The sequence below is a fragment of the Bos taurus genome, chromosome 18 (genome assembly GCF_002263795.3).
Source record: "Bos taurus isolate L1 Dominette 01449 registration number 42190680 breed Hereford chromosome 18, ARS-UCD2.0, whole genome shotgun sequence".
Classification (NCBI taxonomy): Eukaryota; Metazoa; Chordata; class Mammalia; order Artiodactyla; family Bovidae; genus Bos; species Bos taurus.
This window is the reverse complement of record NC_037345.1, coordinates 44,065,093-44,085,656: the sequence shown is the minus strand read 5'-3', so window position 1 is coordinate 44,085,656 and position 20,564 is coordinate 44,065,093. Positions and strand designations below refer to the sequence as shown.

Genomic DNA, 20,564 nt, shown 5'->3' with positions numbered 1-20,564 from the left:
TATATTAAAATAATATAAAGAACAACCAGCATACTTACCCTCAACTTAAAGAATAGGCCAATTACTAATATTTGGAGTCTCTTTTGTATTCCTTCCTACTACTTAACCCCTCCTTTCCCTCTAGAGGTAACCACAAATGTAATAAATATTTAGTCAGCACCTACTATGTGCTTGGCACTGTTTTAGGCAACAGGGATCTACTGGTGAACGAAACAGACAAAGATTCTGCCCTTGTAGAATTACGTTCCAATCAGGGCTTCCCTGGTAGCTCAGATGGTAAAGAATCTGCCTGCAATGCAAGCAACCTGGGTTTGATCTCTGGGTCGGGAAGATCGCCTGGAGAAGGAAATGGCAACCCACTCCAGTATTCTTGCCTGGAAAATCCCATGGACAGGAGAGCCTGGTGGGATATAGTCCATGAGGTCTCAAAAGAGTCGGACATGACTAAGCAACTAACACACACACACACACACACACACACACACAGGAAAGAGATAGTGCTACCAAAATAGTAAATTAGTAAATTACAAATAATACTAGAGGGTGATAAATGCTATGGAGAAAAGGAAAATAGCAGGGTGAAGGGGATAGGAGGGTTGGAGGCTAGAGTTAGTCTCAAGACCTAAGCATGTGAGTGGAGGTTTCATTGAGAAGTGCCATTCGAACCATGTGGACATCTAGGGAACAGCCTGTGCAAAGGCCCTGGGGTGGGAGCATTCCTGACACCCAGAGGGTTGGGAAAAGTGAACATAATGAAGGTGAAATGAGATAAGGTAAAAGAAGTAATAAAGGGCCAATCAGGGACCACTGAGGGCTTCCCAGGTGGCACCAGTGGTAAAGAACCTGCCTGCCAATGCAGGAGACATAAGAGACACGGGTTCAATCCCTGGGTCAGGAAGATCCCCTGGAGGAGGGCATGGCAACTCATTCCAGTATTTTCGTCTGGAGAATCCCATGGACAGAGGACCCTGGCAGGCTACGGTCCATAGAGTCACAAAGAGTCAGACATGACTGAAGCGACTTCGCACACATGGACCACTGAGAGGGTGCTGGCCTTGACTCAGTGAGCTGGGGAGAGAAGAAAGACATTATCTGACTTGATTTCAGCAGGACCCCTCTGGCCATGTAGGTAGGTAGGCAAGGGCAGAAACAAGCAACAGGCAATCGTAATAATCCAGGGGAGAAATTTCAGCTACAAAATGAAAGTCCACGTCTGCCATTCTCAGGAGAATTGGCACTTTCGGACGCCAGCTTTATTATGATGTTGAAAATTACATGTTTTCACTTTGATGCTCAGATATCACTGTGTGTCTCAGGTCCCCTTGCTGAGGTTTTCTCAGGTGAGTATTCTGGATCCTGAAAAAAACTGTAAGTTACTCTTTACATCAAGCCTGGCCCTCCCAGCTGGTTTTCATACCCAGCAGTGCAGGAAACTCAGCTGCCTGGTATATGTGAGCAAAATGGAAATGAGATAATGAGATGTACAGTGATGACTGAGAAGGCCCGGAGTGGCCAGGTTGCTTGGGTCCAAATCCCAGCTCCATCACTCATCAACTCTGTAGCTCCTGAGCAAGTGACTTAACTTCCTCGTGCCTCAGTTTTCCCATCTGCAAAATGGGGGTAATGATAGTTGCCTCCCCAAATTGTTATAAGGACTGAATGAATAAAGGTGATGCTCTTAGAGAAGTGCCTGGCACACAGACAGTGCTCCGTCATGTTAGTGGCTGCTTTGGGGAAGACAAACAGAGATCCCCAAAAGTGCTTTTTGCCAGGCAAATCCATCAACCTGGACCTAAAGAAACAACTCCTTCTAGCAAAGCCTGAATATCAGCAAGAACTGGGAGCTGTGGAAGCTTCCAACAGGGGTCTCTGAGAAATGTTTCAGGGACTAAGGCTATAGGCAGACCTACAGAAAAATGTGACATTTCTGGAAAGGGCTTCCATGAAACTGGCCCTCGAGCACTTCATCAAGAAGGGAAAATAAGCAGCCGTTCCAAGCACTATGCCTCTGCAGCCTGTGCTGGCCTTGGGCAACCTCTACAACACGTATCACGATGAGCAATGGGGTTGATATTTATTCTGAAGTTCTGTGTTTGCAAAACTATTTCAATCATGTCTGCTGAGTGTGCTGAAAACTTCACAATGATCAATTTCATAAGTTCAATGCAGTTGGTCTTTTCCCTGATGATTAAAAATATAATACAGTCAGTCGTTCAGTCTTGTCCGACTCTTTGCAACCCTCTAGACTGTAGCCTGCTAGGCTCCTCTGTCCATGGGATTTTCTAGGCAAGGATACTGGAGTGGGTTGCCACCTCCTCCTCCAGGGGATCTTCCCAACACAGGGATAGAACCCAGGTTTCCTGCATTGAAGGGCAGATTCTTTGGCACTGAGTCACTTGGAAAGCCCCAAAATATGGTAACGTCTACCTTCAGCCCATTTATTCACTAAGCACTTTTGATAATTTCAGTTCAGACCTAGAGAACCCAGTGGGCAATCCAAATTCTTTGGCATGCAAATTTTCACAGAATTAAGGAAACAGCATGGCATCCGATGCATTGGGTGGGTGTTTCTGGTTCTTGTGAGGTGTTTTTTGTTTTTTTTTTAACAAATTAATTATTTTGCTAGCGAGGTTGACGTCTTCTTTAAAAACTGGCAAACGCTGAAACTTGGCAGAGAATGATGGAGTATATTCTGAAAATATTTATGAGGCTTTCCCTTGTATCCACACACACACACACACACTCCTTTTCTTGAATTTGGCATTGCAAGAACACCCATAATGGAAGTCTAATATTATTTTCCAATTCAGCTCATTTACTTCGAAGAAATTTGACTCCAGTTCAGAGACATAATCAATTCTATTGGTAGTCTCCAAGGCTTAGAAAAACAGAATTTCCTCTCAGATTGGCTCCTGAGCCATGGATCACACACACCTAGGTAGCTATGCATGGTTTCCTTTATCACCCATTCATCACAACTAATAGCCAAATAATAGATCTGACCTTTTGCAAAACTTTTACCCTGCCACCCTCGTAATGGATTTCCTCCAGGCTATGTTTTCAGCTTCTTCACTAAGGCAAGGTCTGGCTGCCTCAATGTAGATTTCATGGGAGTTTTCAAAAGGTGAGAATCTGTATCCTTGAAGTGTGCAAGAGTTTTGCACAGGTTGGTGACAAGATCCTGATAATGCTAGTTTCTTTCATGTGAAGCAGAGAACGACGTTTTGCAGGGAAAAATTAGACCCACAGACTTTAGAATAAACTTCATGTGATCTTGGCCCAACATTTTAAGCTATGAGGGTGGTTTGGCATGACTGCCCAGAATTTGCCAAGGAAAGTGCACCTCATCTTTGCACTACAGATAAATCTACCCTTGATATAAACCTCATGCATCATTATCATTAGTTTTGTCCCAGAAAGGGCCAAAGAAAGCAAAACTTGATGCTCAATTTGATTTGTAGATGGCAGTGTGACCTTCAGGGCCAGCAGGCAGAGGGTGGTGGGGCAAGCCAGGCACCCATCCAGACATAGGCTCCAAGAAGCAGGAATATGGCTGTGGGTTTCTTTTGCATAAAAAGTGGTGAGCACAGTGTACTGTGGTGATGGAAATGATTTTACTTTGATTTCCAGCTTGTGTAGTGTTAGGACCAACTTCAACTCTTGGAAGGGATAGAACTGAAGATGTAACAACCTCACAGTCTCTTTTTTGTGCTACTCTTTAGTAAAAACAAAAATCAAACTTTTCCCCAAAGCATATCTTCACTGTAAAACAGAAACTGCATATGTTTATGATGTATAATGGGAACTACAGTACACATGTCAACATAAACACACAATAATAGTCCACAATATACACAACACAAGTGTCAGAGAGTAAAAGCTCAGAATCTCTTTCATTCAAAATTCCAGAGTCCCAGGAGAATTGAGAGAAGCTTTCCTTTCTATGGCTTGATTATGAAAATCTAATTTTATACTTTGAACCCTCTCCACAAAACACCTCTCCAATGACAAAATATTCTTTTTCAAGCCTTTCAAATCCTCCTCTCCCTCCCCAGATACTGATACACCTGCCGGAGCTTCATCTGCCTGTCCCTCTTCCTCCCATCCCCCTGGAGAATTACTACTGTTGACCCTCTGGGGAAGGTGGTGAAATAATACCACTTGTTTTTCCAAACCCTAATTGCTCAGAGACCTTCTTTCCCTCCCCCACAAAGCCACAGTACCTCTTCCCATCTTGGTCAGGACCAAGCCCCAACATCCATCATGCTGGAGGGTGGAGTTCCCCGAGGCTGTGTGTCCTCTTAGCCCGTGAATGCTCTCCAAAGGAAGGCAGAGGTAACCATCAAGGACCCACTGCATAGAACAAGCAACTCTGATCAGGATTACGTAACAACCTAAATGGGAAAGACCCTTGAGAGTCCTTTGGACTGCAAAGAGATCAAACCAGTCACTTCTAAAGGAAATCGATCCTGAATATTATTTGGAAGGGCTGATGCTGAAGCTGAAGCTCCAATACTTTGGCCACCTGATGCAAAGAGCCAACTCATTCAAAAAGACCTTGATGCTAAGAAAGACTGAAGGCAAAAGGACAAGGGGGTGACAGAGAATGAGACGGCTGGATGGCATCACCAACTCAATGGACACGAATTTGAGTGAACTCTGGGAGATACTAGAGGACAGAAGATCCTGGCATGTTGCAGTCCATGGGGTTGCAAAGAGTCAGACATGACTTACTGACTGAACATCAGCAACAAATGGGGGAAGGATTTGAAAAAGAATAGATACATGTATATGTATAATTGAATCACTTTGCTGTACACCTGAAACCATCACAACATTGTTAATCAACTATACTCCAAAATAAAATAAAAAGTTTTTTAAAAAAGGAAGGCAGGGGCTTACGCAACATGCCTAGTATGGAAAACCCAGGGTCCCCAAGCTCTAAGCCGCTATCCCCTGGCAACAATCACTCAGACGCAATTTAGTTAATTCCCTTCCACGTCTCAGCACTCATGGCAGCCTTCCCACATACAATAGCAGGGGGGGCAGAGTCAGGGGCATGGAGGGACCTCAGAATCATCCTTTCTCAAGCCGAGACAATTAAAAACCAAGTGTCAGAGTTGCTCTCTGCCACGTGCAGGGTTATGGCCACTCTCGTTCTTCCCCTCAGGCCCTGTTGTTTTAGGATGATATGAGGTGACTCTAAAAATGGCCAATATTTCTCTGCCAACACAAAGGCATAAATCACTACATCTTCGGTGCTTTCTTCGTGGTATTGATTCTTCTGAGAACGAAGGCAGATGGTTCCGATATGGTATCATCTCATATTCCCCCAGCCTGATTTATAGATTTCTTTGTGCATTACTGAACATAAACCAGTCTTGCATTATTTCTTGCACACTTGTCAAATTAAGGTAAGATATTCTTGTTGACCTTTAAACCTTAAAAAAAAAAAAACATTAAATATGACTGAGACATTTTCCAGCAAGCATAAAAATGAGCTGGGTCCTCAGATGCCAATTAAGAGGATGTAATTATGAAGGGGATCGTTGTGCTTTGGGTAATGACTTAAGTTTAACGTGCTCACTCAATGGAGGAAAAGAAAATAAGCTGGTTACGAATAGTTTCATGAAAGAGACGAGAACAATTTGGCACCATTTCTCCCGTAATTTACCAAAATGGGAAGGAGCTGGGGGAGCTTGGCACCCCAGCCTTCCAGAAGGGAAGGAACGCTTCTTGAAAGGTGCAGAGAGAAGCAGCAGTGGCAAGAACCAAAATAGAGACCAGGCGGCCGTTTGCTGTGATGTTATCAAACAGAGCCGGCACCAGCCTTCAGGCTGTGTGAGGGTGTGAATTGGATCTAACTTTCAGCAGGGGAGGAAATTCCGTTTGGGCGCTGCGTTAAGGCTTTCTCCTTCGTTGTTTCTCCCTCTGCCCTTCCCACCACCAAGCCCAGAACCAGGAAAAGAGTCTCTGGGCAACATCCACACGAGGCTGGTATTGTCTGCTGGGACACAGACACAGTGAATGCTCCATTCACTCTTCTACAAACTCCACGCTTCAAGGCTAAGTGATGTTGGCTGCACCTGTGTGGCCCAGCCTCGGTATGTACAAACCTAGGAATGCACACACGCAGAGCCCATGAGGCTGACTTTGGCATGTTTGAGGTCCCTTTCAGAAAAATACCCACTCAATGCACTTTAATCATTTATGAAGCTAGTATGAAGGTTGAAAGACAAAAGCAGTACAAACAACAGTGATTACAACAATTACTTAGGGGATACAACAGATAAAAAGATGTAAAATGTGACATCAGAACCATAAAACATGGGGAGTGAGGGAATGGGGGAGGAATAATGTTAAGCTTTGCAGTGGGATCAAACTTAAGTTGTTACCAACTTAAAATAGACTATTACAGCTATAAGTTGTCATGTGTAAGCCTCATGGTACACAAAGCAAAAACTTATAGTAAATACACAAAAGATAAAGAGAAAGGAATATGAGCATACCTCTAAAGAAAGTTATCAAATCACAAAGAAGGCAAGAGAAGATAGAAGCAGAGAAGCACTATAAAACAGCCAGAAAACAAAGAATAAGCACATATGTATCAATAATTACTTTAAATGTACATGAACTAACTTCTCCAATTGAAAGACATAGAGGGAATTGTCTGGTGGCCAGTGGTTAAGACTCTGTGCTTCAAATGCAGGGGGCAAGGGTTTGATCCTTGGTTGGGAAATAAGATCCCACATAACATGTGGTGTGGCCAAAAAAAAAAAAAAAAGACATAGAAAGGAGATAGATACAAGAACAAGACTCATTTATATGCTGACTATAAGAGACTCACTTTGGATGTAGGAATACAGGTAGATTGAAAGTGTAGAGTGGGAAAAGATAATCCATGCAAATGGAAACCAAAAGAAAGTTTGAATAGTTATACATCAGACAAAATGAAGTGAAGTCACTCAGTCGTGTCCGACTCTTTGCAACCTCATGGACTACAGCCTACAAGGCTCCTCTGTCCACTGAATTTTCCAGGCAAGAGTACTGGAGTGGGTTATCATTTCCTTATCCAGGGGAGCTTCCCGACCCAGGGATCGAACCCAGGTTTCCCACATTGCAGACAGACACTTTACTGTCCGAGCCACCTTCACACCTCAAGGAACTAGAGAAAGTACAAATGAAACCCAAAATTAGTAGAAGGAAGGAAATAGAAAAGATTAGAGCAGAAATGAATGAAGAAATATGGGACGTCTCTGGTGATTAGGTGGTTAAGAATCCACCTTCTAATGCAGGGGATACGGGTTCAATTCCTGGTCATGAAACTAAGATCCCACATACCACAGGGCAACTAAGTCCATGCTCCATAACTAGAGAGAAGCCTGAATATGGCAACTACTGAGCTCGTGCACTCTGGAGCCCTCAAGCTGCAATGAAAGATGCTTCATGCCGCAACTAAGACCAGACAAAGACACAAAATAAACAAATTTTTTTAAATTAATGAGACAGAGACTAAAAGGACATTAGAAAAGATCAGTGAAACTAAAAACTGGTTCCTTGAAAAGATAAACAAAATGGACAACCTTTAGCTAGACTTACCAAGAAAAAAAGAGAGATGACTCAAATAAATAAAATCAGAAATGAGAGAGGAAACAATACAACTGATATCACAGAAATACAAAAGATCAGAAGAGACTACTATGAACAATTACACATCAAGACATTTGCTGACCTAGAAAAAAATGGGTAAATTTCTAGAAATATACAACTTGTCAAGACTTAATTATGATGAAAGAGAAAATCTGAACAGGTCTTCCCCGGTGGTTAAGAACCTGCCTGCTAATTTAGGGTACATGAGTTCGATTCCTGCTCTGGGAAGATTCTACATGCAGAGGGGCAACTGAGCTTGTGGGCCACAACTACGAAGCCGGCGCTCTAGAGCCCACGTGCCTCAGTGACTGATGCCCATTCACTCTAAAGCTCATGCTCTGCAACAAAAGAAGCCACCACGATGAGAAACCCACACACTGCAACTAGCCAGTAGCCGCCACTTGTCACAACTGGAGGAAGCCCATGTGCAGCAATGAATACTCAGCACAGCCAAAAATAAAATTAATTAATTACTTAAAAAAAAAATTGGAACAGACTGATTATTAGTAAGAAGATTGAATCAGTAACCAAAAACCTCCTAACAAACAAGAGTCTAGGGCAAGACAACACCCCCTCTGGTGAATTCTACCAAATATTCAAACAAGAATTAATACCAATCCTTCTGAAACGCTTCCAAAAGACAAAAGAGGAAGAAAGGAACTCTTCTAATTCAAGGCTGCTACTGCTACTGCTAAGTCACTTCAGTCGTGTCCGACTCTGTGCGACCCCATAGACGGCAGCCCACCAGGCTCCCAAGTCCCTGGGATTCTCCAGGCAAGAACACTGGAGTGGGTTGCCATTTCCTTCTCCAAAATTCAAGGCTAACATCGCTCTTATACAAAAACCAGACAAAGATGCCACAGGAAAAGAAAACTACAGACCAATATCTCCGGTGAACATAGAAGCAAAATCCCTCAACAAAACATTACCATACCAAATTCCACAATACATTAAAAGAATCATATATCATGATCAAATGGGATTTATTCCAAGAATGCAAGGATGGTGCAATGCCTGCAAATCAGTGTAATATACCACATTAAAAAATGGAAGATAAAAATCATTTGCTCATCTCAATAGACAGTAAAAAGCATTTGACAAAATTCAACATCTATTTATTATTAAAAACTCTCAACAAAATGAGTATAGAGAGAACATACCTCAACATAATAAAGGCCATATATGACAAGCTAACAGCTGACATCATACTTAGCAGTGAAAATCTGAAAGCTTTTCCTCTAAGATCAGGAAAAAGGCAAGGATGCCCACTCTCACTACTTTTATTCAGCATAGTATTAGAAGTCCTAGCCGCAAAAAAACAGTCAAGAAAAACTAATAAATAAATAAAAGGCATGCAAACTGGAAGGGAATAAGTAAAACAGTCACTAGCTACAGATGACATATTATACATAGAAAACCCTAAAGACTCATCAAAAACTGTCAGAACTAAGAAACAGATCCAGTAAAGTTGCAGGGTACAAAATCAACACATTAAAATCTGTTGCATTTCTATATACTAAAAAGGGACTATTAGAGAAATTAGGAAAAACAATCCTATAAAATTACATCAAAAATAGAATAAGTTTAACCAAACAGGTGAAATACCTGTATATTGAAAACTTATACATGTTAACTTAAGAAACTGAAAAAGACACAAATAAATGGAAAGATATTCCATGTTGATGGACTAAAAGAATTAATATTGTTAAAATACTACTCAAAGCAATCTACAGACTCAAGGCAATTCCTATCAAAATTCCAATGACATTTTTTGCAGAAATAGCAAAATAATGCTAAAATTTACATAACACCATAAAAGACAACAAATAGCCAAAGCAATCTTAAGAACTGGAGTAACAATCTTAAGATACCTGGAGTTAACAGGCAAATTTGGCCTTGGAGTACAAAATGAAGCAGGCCAAAGGCTAACAGAGTTTTGCCAAGAGAACTCACTGGTCAAAGCAAACACCCTCTTCCAACAACACAAGAGACGACTCTACACATGAACATCATCAGATGGTCAATACTGAAATCAGATTGACTATATTCTTTGCAGCCAAAGATGGAGAAGCTCTATACAGTCAGCAAAAACAAGACTGGGAGCTGACTGTGGCTCAGATCATGAACTCCTTATTGCCAAATTCAAACTTAAATTGAAGAAAGTAGGGAAAACCACTAGACCATTCAGGTATGACCTAAATCAAATCCCTTACGATTATACAGTGGAAGTGACAAATAGATTCAAGGGATTAGATCTGATAGAGTGTCTGAAGAACTATGGATAGAGGTTTCTGACATTGTACAAGAGACAGAGATCAAGACCATCAAAAAGAAAAAGAAATTCTAAATGGCAAACGGTTCTCTGAGGAGGCCTTACAAATAGCTGAGAAAAAAAGAGAAGCTAAAGGCAAAGGAGAAAAGGGAAGATATACCCATTTGAATGCAGAGTTCCAAAGAACAGCAAGGAGAGATAAGAAAGCCTTCCTCAGTGATCAATGCAAAGAAATAGAGGAAAACAACAGAATGGGAAAGACTAGAGATCTCTTCTAGAAAGTCAGAGAAACCAAGGGAACATTTCATGCAAAGATGGGCACAATAAAGGACAGAAATGGTATGGACCTAACAGAAGCAGAAGATATTAAGATGAGGTGGCAAGAATACACAGAAGAACTATTCCAAAAATATCTTTATGACCCAGATAATCATGATGGTGTGATCACTGACCTAAGCCAGACATCCTGGAACATGAAGTCAAGTGGGCCTTAGAAAGAATCACTACGAACAAAGCTAGTGGAGGTGATGGAATTCCAGTTGAGCTATTTCAAATCCTGGAAGATGATGCTGTGAAAGTGCTGCACTCAATATGCCAGCAAATCTGAAAAACTCAGCAGTGGCTACAGGACTGGAAAAGGTAAGTTTTCATCCCAATCCCAAAGAAAGACAATGCCAAAGAATGTTCAAACTACCTGCACAGTTGCACTCATCTCACAAGATAGCAATGGCACCCCACTCCAGTACTCTTGCCTGGAAAATCCCATGGACAGAGGAGCCTGGTAGGCTGCAGTCCATGGGGTCGCTAAGAGTCGGACACGACTGAGCGACTTCACTTTCACTTTTCACTTTTCACTTTCATGCATTGGAGGAGGAAATGGCAACCCACTCCAGTGTTCTTGCCTGGAGAACCCCAGGGACGGCGGGGCCTGGTGGGCTGCCGTCTATGGGGTCGCACAGAATTGGACACGACTGAAGTGACTTAGCAGCAGTAGCAGCAGCACAAGCTAGCAAAGTAACGCTCAAAATTCTCCAAGCCAGGCTTCAACAGTATGTGAACCATGAACTTCCAGATGTTAAAGCTGGATTTAGAAAAGACAGAGGAACCAGAGATCAAATTGCCAACATGTGTTGGATCATAGAAAAAGCAAGAGAATTCCAGGAAAACATCTACTTCTGCTTTATTGACTATGCCAAGTCTTTGTGTGGATCACAACAAACTGTGGAAAATTCTTCAAAAGACGGGAATACCAGACCACTAAACCTGCCTTCTGAGAAATCTGCATGCAGGTCAAGAAGCAACAGTTAGAACTGGACATGGAATAACAGACTGGTTCCAAACCAGGAAGGGAGTACATAAAGGCTTATATTCTCACCCTGCTTATTAAATGTATATGCAGAGTACATCATGCAAAATGCCAGGCTGTATGAAGCACAAACTGGAATCAAGATTGACAGGAGAAATATCAATAACCTCAGATACGCAGATGACACCATCCTTAAAAGAGAAGAACTAAAGAGCCTCTTGATGCAAGTGAAAGAGGAGAATTAAAAAGTTGGTTTGAAACTCAACATTCATGGTTAACAAACACATGAAAAGATGCTCAACATTGCTTATTATTAGAGAAATACAAATCAAAACTACAATGAGATATCACCTCACACCAGTTAGAATGGCCCTCCTCAAAAAGTCTACAAACAGTAAATGCTGGAGAGGGTGTGGAGAAAAGGGAACATTCTTGCACTGTTGGTGGGAATGTAAATTGATACAGCCACTACGGAAAACAGTATGGAGATTCCTTAAAAAACTAGGAATAAAACCACCATATGATCCAGCAATCTCACTCCTAGGCATATACCCAAAGGAAACCAGAATTGAAAGAGACACGTGTATCACATTGTTTATTGCAGCACTATTTACAATAGCTAGAACACGGAAGCAACCTAGATGTCCATCGACAGATGAATGGATAAGGAAGTTATACTCAAGGGAATATTACTCATCCATAAGAAGGAATGCATTTGAGTCAGTTGTAATGAGGTGGATGAACCTAGAACCTATCATACGGAGTGAAGTGAGTCAGAAAAAGAAAAATAAATACCGTATTCTAACACGTATATATATGTATATGTATATATATATATATATACGAATCTAGAAAAATGGCACTCAAGAACTTATTTACAGGGCAACAATGGAGAAACAGACATAGAGAATAGACTTATGGACATGGGGAGAGGGGAGGAGAGGGTGAGATGTATGTAGAGAGTAACATGGAAACTTACATTACCATATGTAAAATAGATAGCCAACGGGAATTTGCTGTACGTCTCAGGAAACTCAAACAGGGGCTCTGTATCAACCTAGAGGGGTGGGGTGGGGTGGGGAGGGAGATGGAAGGGAGTTTCAAAACGGAGGGGATATATGTATACCTATGGCTGATTCATGTTGAGGTTTGACAGAAAACAGTAAAATTCTGTAAAGCAATTATCCTTCAATAAAAAATAAATTAATTTTTAAAAAAACCTTCAACGTTCAGAAAACTAAGATCATGGTATCCAGTCCCATCACTTCATGGCAATAGATGGGGAAACAATGGAAACAGTAAGAGACTTTATTTTGGGGGGCTCCAAAATCACTGCAGATGATGACTGCAGCCATGAAATTAAAAGATGTTCTTTGGGAAAAAAAGCTATGACCAACCCAGACAGCATATTAAAAAGCAAAGATATTACTTTGTCAACAAAGGTCCGTCTAGTCAAAGCTATGGTTTTTCCAATAGTCATTCATGTATGGATGTGAGAATTGGACTATAAAGAAAGCTGAGCACCGAAGAATTGAGGCTTTTGAACTGTGGTGTTGGAGAAGACTCTTGAGAGTCCCTTGGACTCCAGGGAAATCAAACTAGTCAGTCGTAAAGGAAATCAGTCTTGAATATTCATTGGAAGGACTGATGCTGAAGCTAAAACTCCAATACTTTGGCCTGATGAGAAGAATTGACTTCTTAGAAAAGACCCTGATGCTGGGAAAGTTTGAAGGTGGGAGAGAACGGGACAACAGAGGATGAGATGGCATCACCAGCTCGATGGACATGAGTTTGAGCAAGCTCTGGGAATTGGTGATGGACAGGGAAGCCTAGCGTGCTATAGTCCCTGGGGCTGCAAAGAGTCAGACATGACTGAGTGACTGAACTGAACTGAACTGAATCTTAAGAAAGAACAAAGCTGGAGGCATCATGATCTCTAATTTCAAGTTACATTACAAAGCTATGGCATTTAAAACAGTATGGTGTTGGCATAAAAACAGACACATGGATCAGCTGAATAAAATAGAGATATCAGAAATAAACCCCTGCATACCTGGTCAATTAATTTATGACAAAGGAGTCAAGAATATACAATGTGGAAAAAAACAGTCTTGTCAATAAATGCTGTAGAGAAAACCAGACAGACATCACACATAAAAAAATGAAACTGAACCACTCAGATCAGATCAGTCACTCAGTCGTGTCTGACTCTTTGCGACTCCATGAATTGCAGCATGCCAGGCCTCCCTGTCCATTACAAACTCTCGGAGTTCACTCAGACTCACATCCATCGAGTCAGTGATGCCATCCAGCCATCTCATCCTCTGTTGTCCCCTTCTCTTGCCCTTAATCCCTCCCAGCATCAGAGTCTTTTCCAATGAGTCAATTCTTCACATCAGGTGGCCAAAGTACTGGAGTTTCAGCTTTAGCATCATTCCTTCCAAAGATATCCCAGGGCTGATCTCCTTCAGAATGTACTGGTTGGATCTCCTTGCAGTCCAAGGGACTCTCAAGAGTCTTCTCCAACACCACAGTTCAAAAGCATCAATTTTTCAGCATTCAGCCTTCTTCACAGTCCAACTCTCACATCCATACATGACCACAGGAAAAACCATAGCCTTGACTAGACGAATCTTTGTTGGCAAAGTAATGTCTCTGCTTTTGAATATGCTATCTAGGTTGGTCATAACTTTCCTTCCAAGGAGTAAGCGTCTTTTAATTTCATGGCTGCAGTCGCCATCTGCAGTGATTTTGGAGCCCCCAAAAAATAAAGTCTGACACTGTCTCCACTGTTTCCCCATCTATTTCCCATGAAGTGATGGGACCGGATGCCATGATCTTCGTTTTCTGAATGTTGAGCTTTAAGCCAACTTTTTCACTCTCCACTTTCACTTTCATCAAGAGGCTTTTGAGTTCCTCTTCACTTTCTGCCATAAGGGTGGTGTCATCTGCATATCTGAGGTTATTGATATTTCTCCCGGCAATCTTGATTCCAGCTTGTGTTTCCTCCAGTCCAGCGTTTCTCATGATGTGCTCTGTATATAAGTTAAATAAGCAGGGTGACAATATACAGCCTTGACATACTCCTTTTCCTATTTGGAACCAGTCTGTTGTTCCATGTCCAGTTCTAACTGTTGCTTCCTGACCTGCATACAGGTTTCTCAAGAGGCAGATCAGGTGGTCTGGTATTCCTATCTCTTTCAGAATTTTCCACAGTTTATTGTGATCCACACAGTCAAAGGCTTTGGCATAGTCAATAAAGAAGAAATAGATGTTTTTCTGGAACTCTCTTGCTTTTTCCATGATCCAGCGGATGTTGGCAATTTGATCTCTGGTTCTTCTGACTTTTCTAAAACCAGGAAGTTCACAGTTCACATATTGCTGAAGCCTGGCTTGGAGAATTTTGAGCATTACTTTACTAGCGTGTGAGATGAGTGCAATTGTGCGGTAGTTTGAGCATTCTTTGGCATTGCCTTTCTTTGGGATTGGAATGAAAACTGACCTTTTCCAGTCCTGTGGCCACTGCTGAGTTTTCCAAATTTGCTGGCATATTGAGTGCAGCACTTTCACAGCATCATCTTTCAGGATTTGGAATAGCTCAACTGGAATTCTATCACCTCCACTAGCTTTGTTCATAGTGATTCTTTCTAAGGCCCACTTGACTTCACATTCCAGGATGTCTGGCTCTAGGTCAGTGATCACACCATTGTGATTATCTTGGTCGTGAAGATCTTTTTTGTACAGTTCTTCTGTGTATTCTTGCCATCTCTTCTTAATATCTTCTGCTTCTGTTAGGTCCATACCATTTCTTTCCTTTATCGAGCCCATCTTTGCATGAAATGTTCCTTTGGTATCTCTGATTTTCCTGAAGAGATCTCTAGTCTTTCCCATTCTGTTGTTTTCCTCTATTTCTTTGCATTGATCGCTGAAGAAGGCTTTCTTATCTCTTCTTGCTGTTCTTTGGAACTCTGCATTCAGATGTTTATATCTTTCCTTTTCTCCTTTGCTTTTCACTTCTTTTCCTTTCACAGCTATTTGTAAGTCCTCCCCAGACAGCCATTTTGCTTTTTTGCATTTCTTTTCCATGGGGATGATCTTGATCCTTGTCTCCTGTACAGTGTCACGAACCTCATTCCATAGTTCATCAGGTACTCTATCTATCAGATCTAGGCCCTTAAATCTATTTCTCACTTCCACTGTATAATCATAGGGGATTTGATTTAGGTCATACCTGAATGGTCTAGTGGTTTTCCCTACTTTCTTCAATTTAAGTCTGAATTTGGCAATAAGGAGTTCATGGTCTGAGCCACAGTCAACTCCTGGTCTTGTTTTTGCTGACTGTATAGAGCTTCTCCATCTTTGGCTGCAAAGAATATAATCAATCTGATTTCGGTGTTGACCATCTGGTGATGTCCATGTATAGAGTCTTCTCTTGTGTTGTTGGAAGAGGGTGTTTGTTATGACCAGTGCATTTTCTTGGCAAAACTCTATTAGTCTTTGCCCTGCTTCATTCCGTATTCCAAGGCCAAATTTGCCTGTTACTCCAGGTGTTTCTTGACTTCCTACTTTTGCATTCCGGTCCCCTATAATGAAAAGGACATCTTTTTTGGGTGTTAGTTCTAAAAGGTCTTGTAGGTCTTCATAGAACCGTTCCACTTCAGCTTCTTCAGCGTTACTGGTTGGGGCATAGACTTGGATTACTGTGATATTGAATGGTTTGCCTTGGAAACGAACAGAGATCATTCTGTCATTTTTGAGATTGCATCCAAGTACTGCATTTCTTACACCAAACACAAAAATTAACTCAAAATGGATTAAAGACTGTAAGAGCTAAAAATCATAAAACTAGAAGAAAATATAGTTTGTAAGCTCCTCAACATAGGCTTGGTGATGATTTTTTGAATCTGACACCAAATGCCAAAGTAACAAAAACAAGTTCATAGATACAAGTAACGGATTGGTGGTTGTTGGGAGGCAGGGGGCTGTGGGATAGGAGAAATAGTGAATTCTTCTGAGGGAAGCTATAAACTAATAAATTATTTAAACTACAATAAATGGAATTTTTTGCTGGAGAGGGTGTGGAAAAAAGGGAACCCTCTTACACTGTTGGTGGGAATGCAAACTAGTATAACCACTGTGGAGAACAGTGTGGAGATTCCTTAAAAAACTGGAAATAGAACTGCCTTTTGATCCAGCAATCCTACTGCTGGGCATACACACTGAGGAAACCAGAATTGAAAGAGACACGTGTACCCCAATGTTCATCGCAGCACTGTTTCTAATAGCCAGGACACGGAAGCAACCTAGATGTCCATCAGCAGATGAATGGATAAGAAAGCTATGGTACATATACACAATGGAGCATTACTCAGCCATTAAAAAGATTACATTTGAATCAGTTCTAATGAGGTGGATGAAACTGGAGCCTATTATACAGAGTGAAGTAAGCCAGAAAGAAAAACACCAATACGGTATACTAACACATATATATGGAATTTAGAAAGATGGTAACAATAACCCTGTATAGGAGACAGCAAAAGAGACGCTGATGTATAGATCAGTCTTTTGGACTCTGTGGGAGAGGGAGAGGGTAGGATGATTTGGGAGAATGGCATTGAAACATGTATAATATCATATATGAAACGAGTCACCAGTCCAGGTTCGATGCACGATACTGGATGCTTGGGGCTGGTGCAGTGGGACGACCCAGAGGGATGGTATGGGGAGGGAGGAGGGAGGAGGGTTCAGGATGGGGAACACATGTATACCTGTGGTGGATTCATTTTGATATATGGCAAAACCAATACAATATTGTAAAGTTAAAAATAAAATAAAATTTAAAAAAATTAAATGGAATTTTTAAAATGCCCACTTAACAATCAACCTCAAATTAAATCTACCCCCAAAGCTCACTAAGATAACAAAAGGACCACACTGATAATGCCCAGCTGCCTACTGGAGCCCTGTCTCCATCCTGTCTCCATATCTCGCATGTATGCACAGAGGCTGTCTCCACCCTTCTCCTCCGAAGGGCGAAATGCCCTAAACCCCTTTTCTGCTTGAATCAGGCTCTGAGTTCCATGGCCTGCCCAGCCACTCTCACCTTTCACTCCCTTCTTTTCTCTGCTATGATAATTCTGCACTTTCCTGGGTAAACCTGTTCTCTCTTCCTTCAGGGCTTCCCTTGTGGCTCAGCCAGTAAAGAATCTGCCCACAATGCAGGAGACCTGGGTTCAATCCCTGGGTTGGGAAGATCCCTTGGAGAAGAGAAAGGCTACCCCCTCCAGTATTCTGGCCTGGAGAATTCCATGGTCTATACAGTCCATGGGGTCACAAAGAGTCGGACATGACTGAGCGACTTTCACTTTCTCTTCCTTCCAGGACTGATGACCTCTGTCTTTCTTTCTCTCATTACCTTGATTACCTTGACTATACAAAGACCTGGGAAACGCCAGGCAGAGAGAACTCTCCTTATGAGGCTTGGAGGAGGGGATGCTGGGGTGTCCACCTGTTAGAGATTGTTTCCCAGACACGCTTATCTGCAGGCATCTGTATGTGTATGTGCACACACACACATGCATGAGTGCTCATTCAGTGTGAAAGGAAACACACACTCCCTAGCGGTTCCCTGTCCCCCCTGGTCACACGGGGCATGAAGTGTCCAGTTCCAGACACAAGTGCTCCATCTCAAGCCACATGTCTAATTCACATGGCCTACATAACTGAGCACTAATGCATCCTTCCTGTCCTGCAGCCCATGGCGCTCAACCTCAGCCCGGTGACCCAGGAGAAAACGGGATAAGACAGAGGGGTTCTGATGCCGCAGTCAGAAGGGCTGAGGCTGGTGCCAGGAGAGACCTGGTTTTCAGCAACCAGCTGCAGGGAGGCCACTTGTCTCTTCCCAAAACTGATGACGTCACTCACCTGCCTCAATTTGACCCTGTCCACCACCTCCCCAGGGCTGGGCAGGCCACTCAGAGCCCTGTTCAGGCAAACAAAGCTTACAGAGTGCAACCGTGTGCAAGCTCAGGCTGCTCCAGACTGGCACAGGGTTGGGGAGCACCTCCCAGAAGGCTTGCTTCCTCAGAGAAGTCCTCACACTCCTTCCTGGGGCCTGGCAGCCAAGTCTCCCCTGGTCCAGATGGAAGAAGCTGCAGGACAGTGCTTAAGAAAACCAATGGTTTTTCTTTTCCCTTTGGCTTTGCAGATCCTCAGTTTTTTTCAGTAAGATAGTTCTGGTTGGATTTCTAAAATATTTCCATTTGCCTTTTTTCTCTACTTTCACACCCACCTGTGTCTTAAGGATCAATTAAACCCTGCTATGTGCTACATGCTAAGCCACTTTAGTCATATCTGACTCTTCAGGACCCTATGGACTATACCCACCCGGCTCCTCTGTCCATGGATTTCTCCAGGCAAGAATACTGGAGTGGGTTGCCATGCCCTCCTCCAGGGGATCTTCCCGACACAGGGATCAAGCCTGCATTTCCTGCGGCTCCTGCATTTCAGGCAGATTCTTTACCGTTGAGCTATAGGGAAGCCCAATTAAACCCTAGGAGTCAGCCAACTATGGCCCACAGGTCAATACCTACCAGCAATCTGTTTCTTTAAATAAAGTTTTATTGGGACACAGCAATACTCATTCATTTTCGTATCATCTATGGCTACTTCATGTTCTGACTGCAGAGTTGAGTAGTTTCAGCAGAGACCTTTTGGCTCACAGAGCCTAAGATATTTGCTACCTGGCCTTTTAAGCAAAGGTTTGCTGACCTCTGACCTGAACTACACATATAATTCACTTGTAAGTCATCAATCAAGTAACCTTTTGAGATGTCCAATAAATTGGGTAAGCCATTCAATGGGGTGTCCCAGGTGGCAGTGGTAAAAAAACTCCCTGGCCAATGGAGGAAATGCAAGAGACATGGGTCAGAAAGATGTCCCAGAGTAGGAGATGGCAACCTGCTCCAATATTCTTGCCTGGAAAATTCCAAGGACAGAGGAGCCTGGCAAAGGGTTGCAAAGAATTGGACACAACTGAGCATGCACACACACACACACCACACACACACACAAGCCATTCCACACCATCACTCAAAGAAATGAAAATCCCAGAAGCTCAAGGTAAACCATATAGAATCCCACTTCTAAATCCATACATCTCTTAAAATGACACACATACACAGGGATATATTCTCATAGGAAAAAAAACTTCAAACAATACAACTAAAGATCATTTTGAAAGCTCCCCAATCCTGGGATAATTGGGCACAATTCCTTCCAGACTTCTTTCTAGCTATGCATTTATAATTATGTAAATACAGAATATACAGTTTGGGCTTTTTTGCATGCATGTATTTTTTAGCTGTAAATGTATATAAGTACATACTGTTCACAGTCTGCTTTTTAACTTAACAATACATTTTGGATATTTTTCCCAGACAGTACATACATGCTTTTTAACCATCTAGAAAATTTGAAGATTGGGTGTTGCAGATTCTAATCTCAATGCACAGAAACATCTGGAGTGGCCACTGAACTTAGCATAACCAGCTCTCCTTCTTCCCAAGAAAGAGGAGCCAGTGTCCAGAGGGCACGTCAGAAAGCAACCTTCCAGCTGATGCACTGCAGGGCCCTGGCACACACACACACCCCATCTAGCTGAAGGCAACTCCCCACCCCCGAAAGCCCTGCTCCTCCTCTACAACTTGTGCCCCATCAAGAAGTCTTTGCATGACCCTCAGCCCCTCCTGGCAGAGTCCTTAAGATCCATGACTCCAAAAACACCATTCAAAGGAGCTATTTGAAAGGAGAATCACTGTGAATTTAAATGACTTTCTCAGAAGCTTGACTTTTAAAAAAGGAAGATGAATCTGGCCCTTGCAAATACAAAACAGATTGAGAAGCTGAGCTTTGTGGAGTGACTTAAACAGGCATTCAGAGCTGGCACCCACTGGGAACAGTGCGGCAAAGGCGGGCGTCAGGAACAGGCAGAGCCTGGAACTTGGCTCATGAGCACCTGCCTCCTCCCACCTTTGAATCGCCTCTTCATTGCCCCCTGCCTTCATTATCACTCCTACCTTCACCTCTTCCCTTTATTCCACAAACCCTCACTGAGCACTGCACCCACTATGTGCCAGCTTGTATATACTGCCCTTGAAGAGGTCCCAGAGATGCCAAGACAGTCCCGAAGCAAGGGGCCATGGCATGTGGCTCTGGTCTGGGAAATGGAAGAGCCCTGTGCCTAGGACATCAAGGTGAGAACTGAAGGAGGAGAGGGGCAAGTGAAGATGGTTGAGGGGTATGAACCTCTCCCACCAGATGCATGTGATTTTCCCT

At 42.5% G+C, this 20,564-nt stretch overlaps 1 protein-coding gene across 3 annotated transcripts in view; it reads right to left on the bottom strand.

Annotated features, from left to right (window-relative positions):
• The window catches only part of CHST8 (carbohydrate sulfotransferase 8), a 145,426-nt gene that overhangs the window by 92,604 nt on the left and 32,258 nt on the right, over nt 1-20,564 (bottom strand). The window contains exon 1 of one of the 3 annotated variants that reach the window (XR_009491143.1): nt 1-20,564. This exon is cut by the window's left edge and continues 14,936 nt beyond it. The exons of the other annotated variants lie outside the window; for them this stretch is intronic. The gene's annotated coding sequence lies outside the window, so the exon portion shown is untranslated. 3 annotated transcript variants of the gene reach the window in all.